Source organism: Panthera pardus, unplaced genomic scaffold, assembly GCF_024362965.1.
Source record: "Panthera pardus isolate Hobbes unplaced genomic scaffold, ASM2436296v1 HiC_scaffold_16, whole genome shotgun sequence".
NCBI classification, from domain to species: Eukaryota; Metazoa; Chordata; class Mammalia; order Carnivora; family Felidae; genus Panthera; species Panthera pardus.
Window position 1 is genome coordinate 123,483,543 of NW_026526721.1, and position 13,496 is coordinate 123,497,038.

General features: G+C 38.5%; 1 protein-coding gene and 1 pseudogene across 4 annotated transcripts in view; both read left to right on the plus strand.

Annotated features, from left to right (window-relative positions):
* Positions 1 to 13,496, plus strand: part of PIK3CB (phosphatidylinositol-4,5-bisphosphate 3-kinase catalytic subunit beta) — a 182,404-nt gene that overhangs the window by 26,684 nt on the left and 142,224 nt on the right. The window lies entirely within an intron of this gene.
* LOC128777477 (U6 spliceosomal RNA) lies at positions 4,318 to 4,404 on the plus strand (annotated as a pseudogene).

Consider the following 13,496-nt stretch of genomic DNA (forward strand, 5'->3'; position numbering starts at 1 on the left):
AGAAAATTTTAAACTAGTTCTTAGGAGCAAGGTGGTCAAGGAAGGATTTTCCCTAGTAGGTGATACTAGGGCTCAGTCACAAGTATTTAAATAATTTCCAGCTGGGATGTAAAGTGGGAGGGAGTTGCAGAAGATAGGTAGAAAGAGGTGGATCACTCAATGTCTTGTTTGTCAGGTTGAGAAGTTTTTTCCTGCTCCTGTAGTCCTAAATAGGAAGTTTCTAAAATGTGCTCATTTCTATCCTTACATGTGAAGTACTCTAAAAAGCTGTTTTACTATGTGTATTTTTAAATATAAGGAGTTTAGAAGATTGTGTTTTTGATTTTGTGTGAATTGTTAAAGTGAAAAAGTATTCTGGACACTACCACTTAGCATTGACAACATATTAGTAATTTGCGTCTTCTGAGTCCTAGTACCACCTGAATGCAGTTTTATATTTCCTATAAAATGTAGGTTTCAAGTGACTATTGTCAGTGATACAACATTTTTATAAATTGTTTTTAATATGCTAGTTATGGTTATTAGCTAATAGTGATAGAGATCTTCTGAACCAGGTGGTTAAGTTGATAGGAAAACTCAGATCCTCATTCAAATAGATGGCCAGTGAGAAAATAGTAGCAAAGGATATATCTGATAAGGAATATATATAAAGAACACTTTTACAATTCAGTAATACAAACTTAAATAATCTAATTTAAAAGTTGGCAAAAAGTTTGAGTAAACATTTTTCCAAGGAGGTTATACAAATGGCTAATAAGCACATGAGCAATTGCTCAATGTCATTAGTCATTAAGGAAATGCAAATCAAAACATAAGAGATACCACTTTTTACACCACTAGGGTGGCTATAATGAAAACACGGACAATAACAAGTATTACATGTAGAGTTGGAACCCTCATATGTTGCTGGTTGGATTGTGAAATAGTGCAGCCACTTTGGAAAAATAGTTGTCAATTCCTCAAAAAGTTAAATATAGAATTACCGTGTGACCCAGCAATTCTACTTGTGGGTATATACTCAAAAGAATTGAAACACATGCCCGTACAAAAACTTGTACATGAATGTTCAAAACAGCATTATTCACGATAGCCAAAAAGTAGAAACAACCCAGATGTCCTTCAGCTGATGAATGTGTAATGACACATAGTTCATCCATACAGTGGAGTAGTATTCAGCCTTAAAGAGGAGTGCAGTTATGTTTATACATGCTCCAACATGGATGAACCTTGAAAACAATGCTAAGCGAAAGAGACCATTCACAAAAGTATTTAATGATTCCATTTATATAAAATGTCCAGAATAGGCAATTCCATGGAGAATTATTTGAAATAATTTCAGACTTAGAGAAAGTTTAAAAAATAACAAAGTTAAAGTTGTATGGATTAAAAGTTGTCTTTCCTGGGTGTCTGCCTGGCTCAGTCGGTAGAGCGTGCGACTCTTGATCTCTGGGTCGTGAGTTTGAGCCCCACCTTGGGTGTGGAGATTACTTAAAAATAAAATCTTAGGGGTGCCTGGGTGGCTCACTGGGTTAAGTGTATGACTGTTGATTTTGGCTCAGGTCATGATCTCAGGGTTTTGTGAGTTTGGGCCTCATGTTGGCCTCTTCACTGACCCTGTGGAGCCTGCTTGGGACTCCCCCCCAACCCCCCTCCCTGTCATTTCTCTCTGTCTCTCTCAAAATAAACAAATAAACCTTAAAAAAAATCTTAAAGAAAATCTATCTTTCCTCCTTTTCCAGTGGAAGAAACAAACATGTAAATAATAAATGAGAATTATAAGCACTAACAAGAATTATGAAGGTAATAAAGTGGTATAAAATGACCCAGGTTATAGCTTAACTGTGGCAGTACACAGAAAGCCTCTTAGAAGACGTAACTTTTGGTTGAGACATGAATGTTAGAAGGTCGCAGATAACCAGGGGCAGAACATTTGAAGCTGAAAGCACAGCAAGTATAAAAGCACAAAGTAAGGAACAAATTATGGGAGGAACAGAAAGCAAACCAGTGTGATTAAAGAGTAGTGAATGAGGAAGAGAGTGGAAGCTGAGGTCAGAGGTTGACAGATATCAGATCATATAGGGTCTCTGCAGGTTATAGGTGCAACTCAGGTAGGGTTACAATGGGATGTTTTTGAAAGGTTTTTTTTTTTTTTTTTTTTTTTTTTTCAACATTTTTTTAATTTATTTTTGGGACAGAGAGAGACAGAGCATGAACGGGGGAGGGGCAGAGAGAGAGGGAGACACAGAATCGGAAACAGGCTCCAGGCTCCGAGCCATCAGCCCAGAGCCTGACGCGGGGCTCGAACTCACGGACCGCGAGATCGTGACCTGGCTGAAGTCGGACGCTTAACCGACTGCGCCACCCAGGCGCCCCTTGAAAGGTTTTAAACAAGGAATTGGAGTTACCTGATTCATGGTCTATGAAGTACATTTTGGGTTGCTTTGGCACAGATGAACTGTAGAGAGGCTAGAGTAGAGGCAGAGAGACTGATTAGGAGGGTGTTGGAGCAAAACAGCCAAGAAGTATTGATGAGGACTTAGACAGGGACTGTGTCGGGAACAATGGAAGTGTTGAATTTGGTGTGTTTTAGAGGTAGAGCCAGTTTTTTTGATTGTTTCTGTTTGTGTCTGAGATGGTGGATGCAGAACAGGAGGATGTCATTAGTTTACATTTTTGCATTGTGAAAATATTGAAAACAATAAATACCCATAAACAGTGGTACATCCACACAGTGGAGTGCAGTGCACTTGTAAGAAGAGAGTGAGGAAGAGCCCTGTGAACTGATACAAAGTTATTTCCAGGGCCTACTGTTAATGGAAAAAAGTGCAAAAGCATAACTATAATGTGTTAGCCTTTTATGTAAGAAAAGAAGGAAACAGGAATATAAATATGTATTTGCACATAGGTGCCAAAATAAATACAAGAAGGATAAGCCAGAAACTACTGAGATTGGTTTCTTACAGGATTTGGGTGGAAACGGTGTAGAAGGGATGAAGGGGAAGAGAATGGAAGTAGTAGGGATAGAGAGAGGGATGCTTTTGTGAGAGTATCTTTTTGTGTTAAGTCTGAGTTTTAGAACTATATGAATGTTTAACATAATGAAAAACAAATACATAAAATCTATCTGGGTGGAAAGAAAACAGCCCAAGTGAAATAAAGACACAAACAAATGAACCTAACTGGATTTCTAGTAAATAACAACCACATTGAAAAGGAAAAAGAATAAAAACTAAACCAGTTAACTACACAGAATTTTGACTATACACCACAAGCTCAAAAGAAAAAAATCTCTAAACAAATACTGAACTGTTGTCAGTAGAATTGTTTTTCACAGTGGTTTGAATTAAGAATTCTGTAACTACTTTACATAATTTAGGATTGAATGTGTTTACCAATATGTTGAAGATAAAGAGATTTATCACTGTGGTAAAGGGAATTGTAGGGGCACCTGGATGGCTCAGTCGGTTAAGTGCCTGACTTTGGCCCAGGTCATGATCTCATATTTTGTGGGTTCAAGACCCTCATCAGGCTCTGTATTGAGAATTTAGAGCCTAGACCCTGCATCTGATTCTGTGTCTTTCTCTCTGCCCCTCCCGTGCTCGTGCTCTGTCTCTCTGTCTCAAGAATAAATAAATATTAAAAAAAAATTAAAGGGGTGCCTGGATGGCTCAGCTGGTTAAGCATCCAACGGCTTAGGTCACGATCTCATGGTTTGTGGGTTCGAGCCCCGCATCAGGCTCTGGGCTGTCAGTTCAGAGCCTGGAGGTTGGTTTGGATTCTGTGTTTTCCTCTCTGCCCTTCCCCCATTCACGCTCTCTCAAAAAAATGAACAAACATTAAAAAAATAAAAAAATTAAAAAGGGAATTGTAAATATGGATTGAACGATGTGTTAGATTGGAATTTGAGATATCAGTATAAAATTACTAGTCTTTTTAGATTGACACAGAGATAAATAGAAATGTGTGTATCCATGGTTCAGTATACATCCAGTATTTCCTAGTTATGTTTACTGTTCCTTAACATTCTCTGACAGAAAACAGAAAGCTTTATTGAATTCCTGGATTTGAAGACAGTTTCATGGTTAACTAGGAAGTTTTTAACAGGCATCCTTAAAATTTGTTTTTCTCTCTGGTTCCTAGTTTTTACCATTATTTGATAAAATTTGGAAACCCATTCTGGGTTATAGGCACCTGCCATACAGTTCTTGGTTATATATGAATAGTTGATTATTTTGTTCTCTGCTTTCTTTTCATCAGGCCACTTGGGACAGCCCGTGTGGGAAAGCTCATACAAGTCAGTGTTTAAGACACAATGTGGTGCTTGCTTCAGCAGCACATATACCAAGATTAGCATGGCCCCTGCACAAGGATGACACGCAAATTCGTGAAGGGTTCCATATTAAAAACAAAAAAGACAATGTGGAGGAATACTTGATCCCTATAATCCTATCTACCTTCTTAGAAGATACTATATATCCTTGTTTTTTGTCATTATATCATTTCTTAAAAACAAAACATGAACAAAAGGTCATAAAAATTTAGCACTTCATGAACTATTTATTATCCTTTAATAGACACATTTTTAACATAGTTTTATGCAACATTCTTGAAGTGATTGAGATAATATTTTCAGTTGTTTTATATTAACCTAGAATATTAATAGATATCAGTAAGGGAAAGTGTTATTGGAGTTGCTGTTTCTTTCATAGCAGGGACTGAATGAAGTAAAATGCCTTTGGGGCTAAGAGAACATTAAGTGGAATTTCCTCCATGCTCACAATTTGTCTACATGTGTAGTTTCTTTAATTCAGTCACTGAACATTTTTGATTACCTGCCGTTTGTAAAGGCACTTTGCTGAGTACTTGGGTTATAATATGAGTATGACTGTCTCCTTTTCCTGAGGGATCCATAGTCCAGAAGGGAAGATAAGCAAACTCATATTTGCAATGCACTGTGATAAATGAGATACACACAGGTCACAGCAGGATCCCATGGATGGGAGTGAGTCTTGGGGGATTAGGAAAGGCTCTAGAGAAGAAGTCACCTCAACTGACGTAGGTACATAGGAGTTGGCCTAATGGACAGGGTGCTGGAATGAGCAGCATTTGCATAGATACCATACTATTTTGCATTTTAGGTAAATGAGAGGTGGATGATAAACTCATTAGGGAGGATAATCCAGGATATGGGTTATCTCATTGTTTTAGTTTGAGGAGGAGATATTATTGGTTGGCAAACTCTGGATGCCTTCATTTTGCAGTTTCCCTTATTTATTAGACCATGACTTGGTTGTTAGGGTGAATTGCTGGTGAATAGAAAAGTCTAACCTGTGGACTCATAGACAAGAAGGAGAATCCTTAGGTGAGGCTTTTGTTCTGAAGTGACTGGAGAAATAATACACACACACACACACACACACACACACACACACACACACACCAAAACTACTAAGGGAGAAGAGGTTGACCCTGAACCTGAGAGAAGGAAAACAGAATTACAGAGAAAATATCTTTTCTCTAGAAGACTAGGGTTAGAGATCTTGGGCTGATGGCTTAAGCCAAATGGACGTGGTCACACTACAGACTTCAGTGAGATAGATGGGCATTGCTGGGATCTTGGTTATAGAGATGGTAAAAAAAAAAAAACAACCAAGATAGTTCCTGTCACCATGTGTGTATATTGATAGTATTTGGACCGTTTTTGGCTTATTAATTTACTGATCTATTTAGTAGTAATGGATTCCCATGGGATTGAAAACTTTTTAAACATAAAAAAGTTAAACAATGTAAACCTTCCCACCCCTAGCCCTCAGCCACCCTGTTCCTGTTCACCCCATTCCTCCAGCGTGCTTATCCCACCCAGGAAACTATTTATTAGTTCACGTATCCTTCTAGAGTTTCTTTATATTAATAAAAACACAGATTCTTATTTCTTTCCCCTCCAAAACCCTTATTTCTTTCCCCTCCAAAACCCACCAATTCCAAAGCCAGCATATTATACTTATTGTTTTACAAATTGGTCTTCCCACCCTTCCCTTTACACATTGTGTTTATTACTAAACAATGGAAATCTTCATAGAAGATCTTTCCAAAGAGTATGTACAGTTTTGTTTTGTTTACTTTGTATGGTTTCCTTTTGGATCATTTATTTAGCCAGTTCTCTCTTGGTAGACATTTTAGTTCTAGTTTTTTATTATTGTAACAGTGTTGCAGTGAATAACCTTGTACATGTCATTTTGCCCATGAGCAAGTATATAATTATGGAATAAAAATTCAGATGTGATATTACTAATCAAGGGCCGTATATCTTTGTAATTTTGATAGATATTGCCAAAATGCCCTTATGTTTGGACCCAGACTCTCCCACTGATTATAAGGGATTATGAGAAATGTGTATTTCTCTCCACCAAGCTTTATTGACATTTGTTTGACATATAACTTTATATAAGTTTAAGGTGTACAGTGTGATGATTTGACATGTGTATATATTGCAGAATATTCACCACTATAATGCTAGTTATACACCTTTCACATAATTCACATAATTACCATTTGGTTGTTGTTATGGTGGATAATGTACATTTCTTCACAGCCTTGCCAGGAAAGTACCTTGTAAAACAGGGAGTTTTGCTAAACTGATAGATGGAAAATGGTGTCTCAGGGTAGTTTTGTTTTATTTCTCTCTTTCTCTACTTATTCGTAAGTAAGCTTTGTGCCCAACGTGGGACCCAAAGTTAGGATCCTGAGATCAAGAGTCATGGGCTCTACGGACTTAGCCAGCCAGATGCCCTTCAGTGTAGTTTTAATTTGCATTTTTAAAATGTTTATTTGTGTGTGTGTGTGTGTGTGTGTGTGTGTGAGAGAGAGAGAGAGAGAGAGAGAGAGAGAGTAAGTGAGCTATCAAGCACAAGCAGGAGAGGGGCAGAGAGAGAGGGGGGCAGGGAATCCAAAGCAGGCTGCTTGCTGACTGCAGAGAAGCCTGATGTGGGTCTTGAACTCATGAACAGTGACGTCATGATCTGAGCCAAAGTCCGACATGTAACAGACTGAGCCACCCAGGTGCCCCTGATTTGCATTTTTATAATGAATGAGATTAAGAGTCTGTTCATATTAAGGCTTCTTTTTTAAGTTTATTTATTTTGAGAGAGAGAATGTTCATGTATGCACATGGGGTAGAGGGGCAGAGAGAGAGTGAGTGAGAGAGAGAGAGAGAGAGAGAGAGAGAGACCCAAGCAGGTTCCATGCTCAGCGCAGAGCCGGATGTGGGGCTCGAACTCATGAACCCGTGAGATCATGACTTGAGCCAAAACCAAGAGTCAGACACTTAACCAACTGACCCAGTCAGGCGCCCCTGCTATTAAGACTTAAAAAAATTTTTTTTTTCTGTGAGCTTTCCTTAACTATTTTATGATTTTTATTTTATTTTTTTGTATTTATTTTTTTCAGTTTTTATTACTTATTTATTTATTTTAATATATGAAATTTATTGTCAAATTGGTTTCCATACAACACCCAGTGCTCATCCCAACAGGTGCCCTCCTCAGTACCCATTACCCACCCTCCCATCCGTCCCACCCCCCATCAGCCCTCAGTTTGTTCTCAGTTTTTAAGAGTCTCTTATGCTTTGGCTCTCTCCCACTCTAACCTCTTTTTTTTTTTCCCTTCCCCTCCCCCATGGGTTTCTGTTAAGTTTCTCAGGATCCACATAAGAGTGAAAACATATGGTATCTGTCTTTCTCTGTATGGCTTATTTCACTTAGCATAACACTCTCCAGTTCCATTCATGTTGCTACAAAGGGCCATATTTCATTCTTTCTCATTGCCATGTACTACTCCATTGTGTATATAAACCACAATTTCTTTATCCATTCATCAGTTGATGGACATTTAGGCTGTTTCCATAATTTGGCTATTGTTGAGAGTGCTGCTATAAACATTGCGGTACAAGTGCCCCTATGCATCAGTACTCCTGAATCTCTTGGGTAAATTCCTAGCAGTGCTACTGCTGGGTCACAGGGTAGGTCTATTTTTAATTTTTTGAGGAACCTCTACACTGTTTCCCAGAGTGGCCACACCAGTTTGCATTCCCACCAACAGTGCAAGAGGGTTCCCGTTTCTCCACATCCTCTCCAGCATCTATAGTCTCCTGATTTGTTCATTTTGGCCACTCTGACTGGCGTGAGGTGATATCTGAGTGTGGTTTTGATTTGTATTTCCCTGATGAGGAGCGACGTTGGGCATCTTTTCATGTGCCTGTTGGCCATCCGGATGTCTTCTTTAGAGAAGTGTCTATTCGTGTTTTCTGCCCATTTCTTCACTGCATTATTTGTTTTTCGGGTGTGGAGTTTGGTGAGCTCTTTATAGATTTTGGATACTAGCCCTTGTCTGATATGTCATTTGCAAATATCTTTTCCCATTCCGTTGGTTGCCTTTTAGTTTTGTTGATTGTTTCCTTTGCTGTGCAGAAGCTTTATCTTCATGAGGTCCCAATAATTCATTTTTGCTTTTACTTCCCTTGCCTTTGGGATGTGTCAAGTAAGAAATTGCTGTGGCTGAGGTCAGAGAGGTCTTTTCCTGCTTTCTCCTCTAGGGTTTTGATGGTTTCCTGTCTCACATTCAGGTCCTTTATCCATTTTGAGTTTATTTTTGTGAATGGTGTGAAAAAGTGGTGTAGTTTCAACGTTCTGCATGTTGCTGTCCAGTTCTCCCAGCACCATTTATTAAAGAGACTGTCTTTTTTCCATTGGATATTCTTTTTTGCTTTGTCAAAGATGAGTTGGCCATACTTTTGTGGGTCTAGTTCTGGGGTTTCTGTTCTATTCCATTGGTCTTTGTGTCTGTTTTTGTGCCAATACCATGCTGTCTTGATGATTACAGCTTTGTAGTAGAGGCTAAAGTCTGGGATTGTGATGCCTCCTGCTTTGGTCTTTTTCTTCAAAATTACTTTGGCTGTTCAGGGCTTTTTGTGGTTCCATACAAATTTTAGGATTGCTTGCTCTAGCTTTGAGAAGAATGCTGGTGCAATTTTGATTGGGATTGCATTGAATGTGTAGATAGCTTTGGGTAGTGCTGACATTTTAACAATATTTATTCTTCCAACCCATGAGCACGGAATGTTTTTCCATTTCTTTATATCTTCTTCAGTTTCCTTCATAAGCTTTCTATAGTTTTCAGCATACAGATCTTTTACATCTTTGGTTAGATTTATTCCTAGGTATTTCATGCTTCTTGGTGCAATTGTGAATGGGATCAGTTTCTTCTTTTTTTTTTTTTTTATTTATTTTTTTTTTTAACGTTTATTTATTTTGGAGACAGAGAGAGACAGAGCATGAACGGGGGAGGGGCAGAGAGAGAGGGAGACACAGAATCGGAAGCAGGCTCCAGGCTCTGAGCCATCAGCCCAGAGCCCGACGTGGGGCTCGAACTCACTGACCAAGAGATCGTGACCTGAGCTGAAGTTGGACGCTCAACCGACTGAGCCACCCAGGCGCCCCTGGGATCAGTTTCTTTATTTGTCTTTCTGTTGCTTCATTATTAGTGTATAAGAATGCAGCTGATTTCTGTACATTGATTTTGTATCCTGCAACTTTGCTGAATTCATGTATCAGTTCTAGCAGACTTCTGGTGGAGTCTATCCGATTTTCCGTGTATAATATCATGTCATCTGCAAAAAGTGAAAGCTTCATCTTTGCCAATTTTGATGCCTTTGATTTCCTTTTGTTGTGTGATTGCTGATGCTAGAACTTCCAACACTATGTTAAACAACAGCGGTGAGAGTGGACATCCCTGTCGTGTTCCTGATCTCAGGGAAAAAGCTCTCAGTTTTTCCCCATTGAGGATGACGTTAGCTGTGGGCTTTTCATAAATGGCTTTTATGATGTTTAAGTATGTTTGTATTTTTTTAAAAAACATTTATTTAGTTTTGAGAGACAGAGAGAGAATGTGTGTGTGGGACAGTGTGTGTGTGCCCACAGTGTGTGTGGGCAGAGAAAAGGAAACCCAAAATCTGAAGCAGGTTCCAGGCTCTGAGCAAGCTGTCAGCACAGAGCCTGAAGCGGGGCTTGAACCCATCAACCATGAGATCATGACCTGAGCCACCCAAGTGCCCCTCATGAATTTTTTTTTTTTAAAGTAGGCTTCACAGCCAGCATGGAGTCCAAGGCAGCGTTTGAACTCATGACCCTTGAAATCAAGACGGGAGCTGAGATCAAGAGTCAGATGTTAACTGCCTGAGCCACTTAGGCACCCCTTTCATGGAGTTTTGAAGCAGAAATGATATTATCTTCATTTATACTTTTTTTTTCTTTCCTAGTTCGAGTATAACATGTACAACAATCCTAAGGGTATAGTGAGACAGATTTTTATAAGCTTCTGACACTCATTCTGAGGGTTTTGGTTATTATTATTATTTTTTTTAAGTTTTCTCTATTTAAGTAATCTCTGCATCTACCGTGGGGCTTGAACTCATGACCCCGAGCTTAAGAGTGGCATGCTTTTTCGACTGAGGCAGCAAGGCACCCTGGTTTTGGTGATCTTTTACCAGAAGGTATCAACAGAGATTTCAGACCACAGCCAGGATATTTATTTTTCTTCAGATGGTCCTTACATGGTTTGTATACTAATATATTAAAGTTGTAATTGTCTCATTAGGCTGTCAGGAAAAAGACTCAAGTTCACATGAACTAACAATGACCTATAGATGAAACCTGCTGCCTGATAGTGCCTGTAATGTGTATTTTGATATCAGAGGAGTTACAAAGTGAAAAAAAACTTTACTTCATCTGAAAATGATGAAATGTGTTAGATGGTGGCAGATTGTTTTCCTAAGAGGTTATATTAATTTATACTGTCACTAGGAAAGTAAAATATTTTGGCTGTTCTGTATTTTCATAAGCAGTTGATACTGTCAGACCTTTTTGTCAGTCTGGCACATGTGAAATAGTGGTACACTGTGCTTTTTTCTCCTTTTAACTTTTTCCAATGGCATATAACACATAAAAGGCAAAAAAATCATTATGACTTATCACAAAGTAAAAAAAGATCCTTGTGACCATCACCAAGAAGTATAGCATTGCCAGCAATCCAGAAACTCTCCTTATGCACACCGATCCTGTCACCATCCCCCACCAACCATAACTAGTGCTTACTTCTTTCCCAGAGGTAATTGCTGTTCTGACAGCTAACACATAGATTAGTTCTGCTTGTTTTTGAATGTTGTATACCTGGAATCATGCAGTGGAGTGCCTTTGTGTCTGGTCTTCTTTTCAGCAATACGCTTATTACATTTATCCATGTTATCTGTAGCTAAGTGTAGCTTAATAATAAGATGGACAAAGCTATATATATTCTCATTCTTAGTATGTGTAAAACAGTGGTTCCTATTATTTGTGTGTGTTAGAGGCACACTTCTGTTTTTTATTGAGGGATTTGCAAATTATATTTGTTGCTGAAATATCTTTTTGTAATTCAGATATTCACATCTAAATTAATTAAAAAATATATGTAGGTCTGGTATTTGAATCTTTTTTCTGAATTATTTATTTTTATGGTATGTGATAGATTTCTGTGGTTCAGAAATAAAAAGTATAAAAAGGTAAAGTCTCCCACCTCTATTCCCAATTGTATGTGAGTAGTTAATATCCACCCCTAACCCCTAACATCTCACTCTGCCTAGGAAACTGGTATTACTACTTTCTTGTGTGATCTTTCGGTGTGTCTTAATGAGTATAGATTTTTTTTAAGTTTATTTATTTATTTTGAGAGACAGAGCAAGCAGGGGAGGGGCAAAGAGACAGGGAGAGAGAGAATCCCAAGCAGCTTTGTGCTGTCAGCATGGAGCTAAATGTGGGGTTCAAACTCATGAACCATGGTATCATGACCTGAACTGAAACCAAGACTTGGATGCTTAACCGACTGAGCCACCCAGGTGCCCCTGAATATAGATTTTTATTTCTTTCTATTTTTATTCCTCTACCAAAAGCACATTATAGTAACTACCCTGTACTTTATTGTTAATTTTTTGCTTAACATCTTGCATATTTTTATTTAAAATTTTTTTTAAGTTTATTTATTTTGAGAGAGAGAGTGAGTGGGAAAGGGGCAGAGAGAGAGGGAGAGAGAGACAATCCTAAGCAGGCTCTGCACTGTCAGCACAGAGCCTGACATGGGACTCAAACCCACGAACTGTGAGATTATGACCTGAGCCAAAACCAAGAGTCAGATGCTTAACTTACTGAGCCACTCAGAAGCCCGGAACATCTTGCATATTTTTATATCAGTCCTTTTTTATAAAGCTCTCGAGTGTTCGTTTTCCTTGCAATATAGTGTTCCATTGTGAAAATATATTATAGTTTATTCATTCTCTTTTGGGTTTATAGTTTTTGGCTATTTTTAGAGGTTTTTTTTTTTAATGTTTATTTTTGAGACACACATACACACACACACACACACACACACACACACACACACACAGTGCAAGTGGGGAGGGGCAGAGAGAGGGAGACACAGAATCCAAAGCAGGCTCTGAGCTGTCAGCACAGACAGCTGATGTGGGGCTCAAACCCATGAACCCAGGCACCCCAGTTTTTGGCTATTTTGAATAATAATGCTGTGAACATTCTAGTAAATATCTTTTGGTGAAATGTGTGTACATTTCTTTTTGATGTATGTCTAGGGTGGAACCCCCTGTCATAGGTATGTGAACTTCCATTGCTCCACATCCTCAGCCTCCAGCTTAGGTAGGCTTAGTTTCTTTAAATTTTACCTATTTTGGTGGGTTCACAGTGTTATTTTATTGTGGTTTTAATTTTTATTCTCTAATGAGAATGTCCATTTTTTCCCTATGCTTATTGGCTATATTGTTTTTTTGAAAAACTTTATTTAAAAAATACCCAGAAAAAAAATATATATAATCTCCATTTGTTAAACAGAAAGGAAGAAAAACAGACAAACTCCTGTACTAGCAGTCTTAATCTGGTCCTTTCTTGGGTAGTAGGTATCAAAGAATTGACCGTTCTAATTGTGTTTTGTAAAACAAAAACAAAAGTAGAGGAAATTCACGTTCCTTTGATGTAGGGCTAGGACTTTGTGGTAGTATATGAGGAATACTCTGAATTCAGTAGGAAGAGGAGGAAGAGGAGAGAGATGAATGTATATCATGAAGTGATTTTGAATTTACATGGCTTTGCTTGCTTATTTGTGGGTGGAGACTGGAAGGTTGAAATCATTGTTAAGTAGTTTAGCTGGCTCCTAAATTATAATATAACTAGCATGATTGAAGCATAGTGTTGATTTTGTTTTTGTAGAAAAGTACTTACTAAAATCTTTTAAGGGGCACCTGGGTGGCTCAGTTGGTTGGGTGTCCGGCTTCGGCTCAGGTCGTGATCTTGTGGTTCATGAGTTCAAGCCCCATGCCAGGCTCAGTGCTGACAGCTTGGGCCTAGAGCTTACTTTGGATTCTGTGTCTCCCTCTGTCTGCCCCTCCCCTGCTTGCCCTC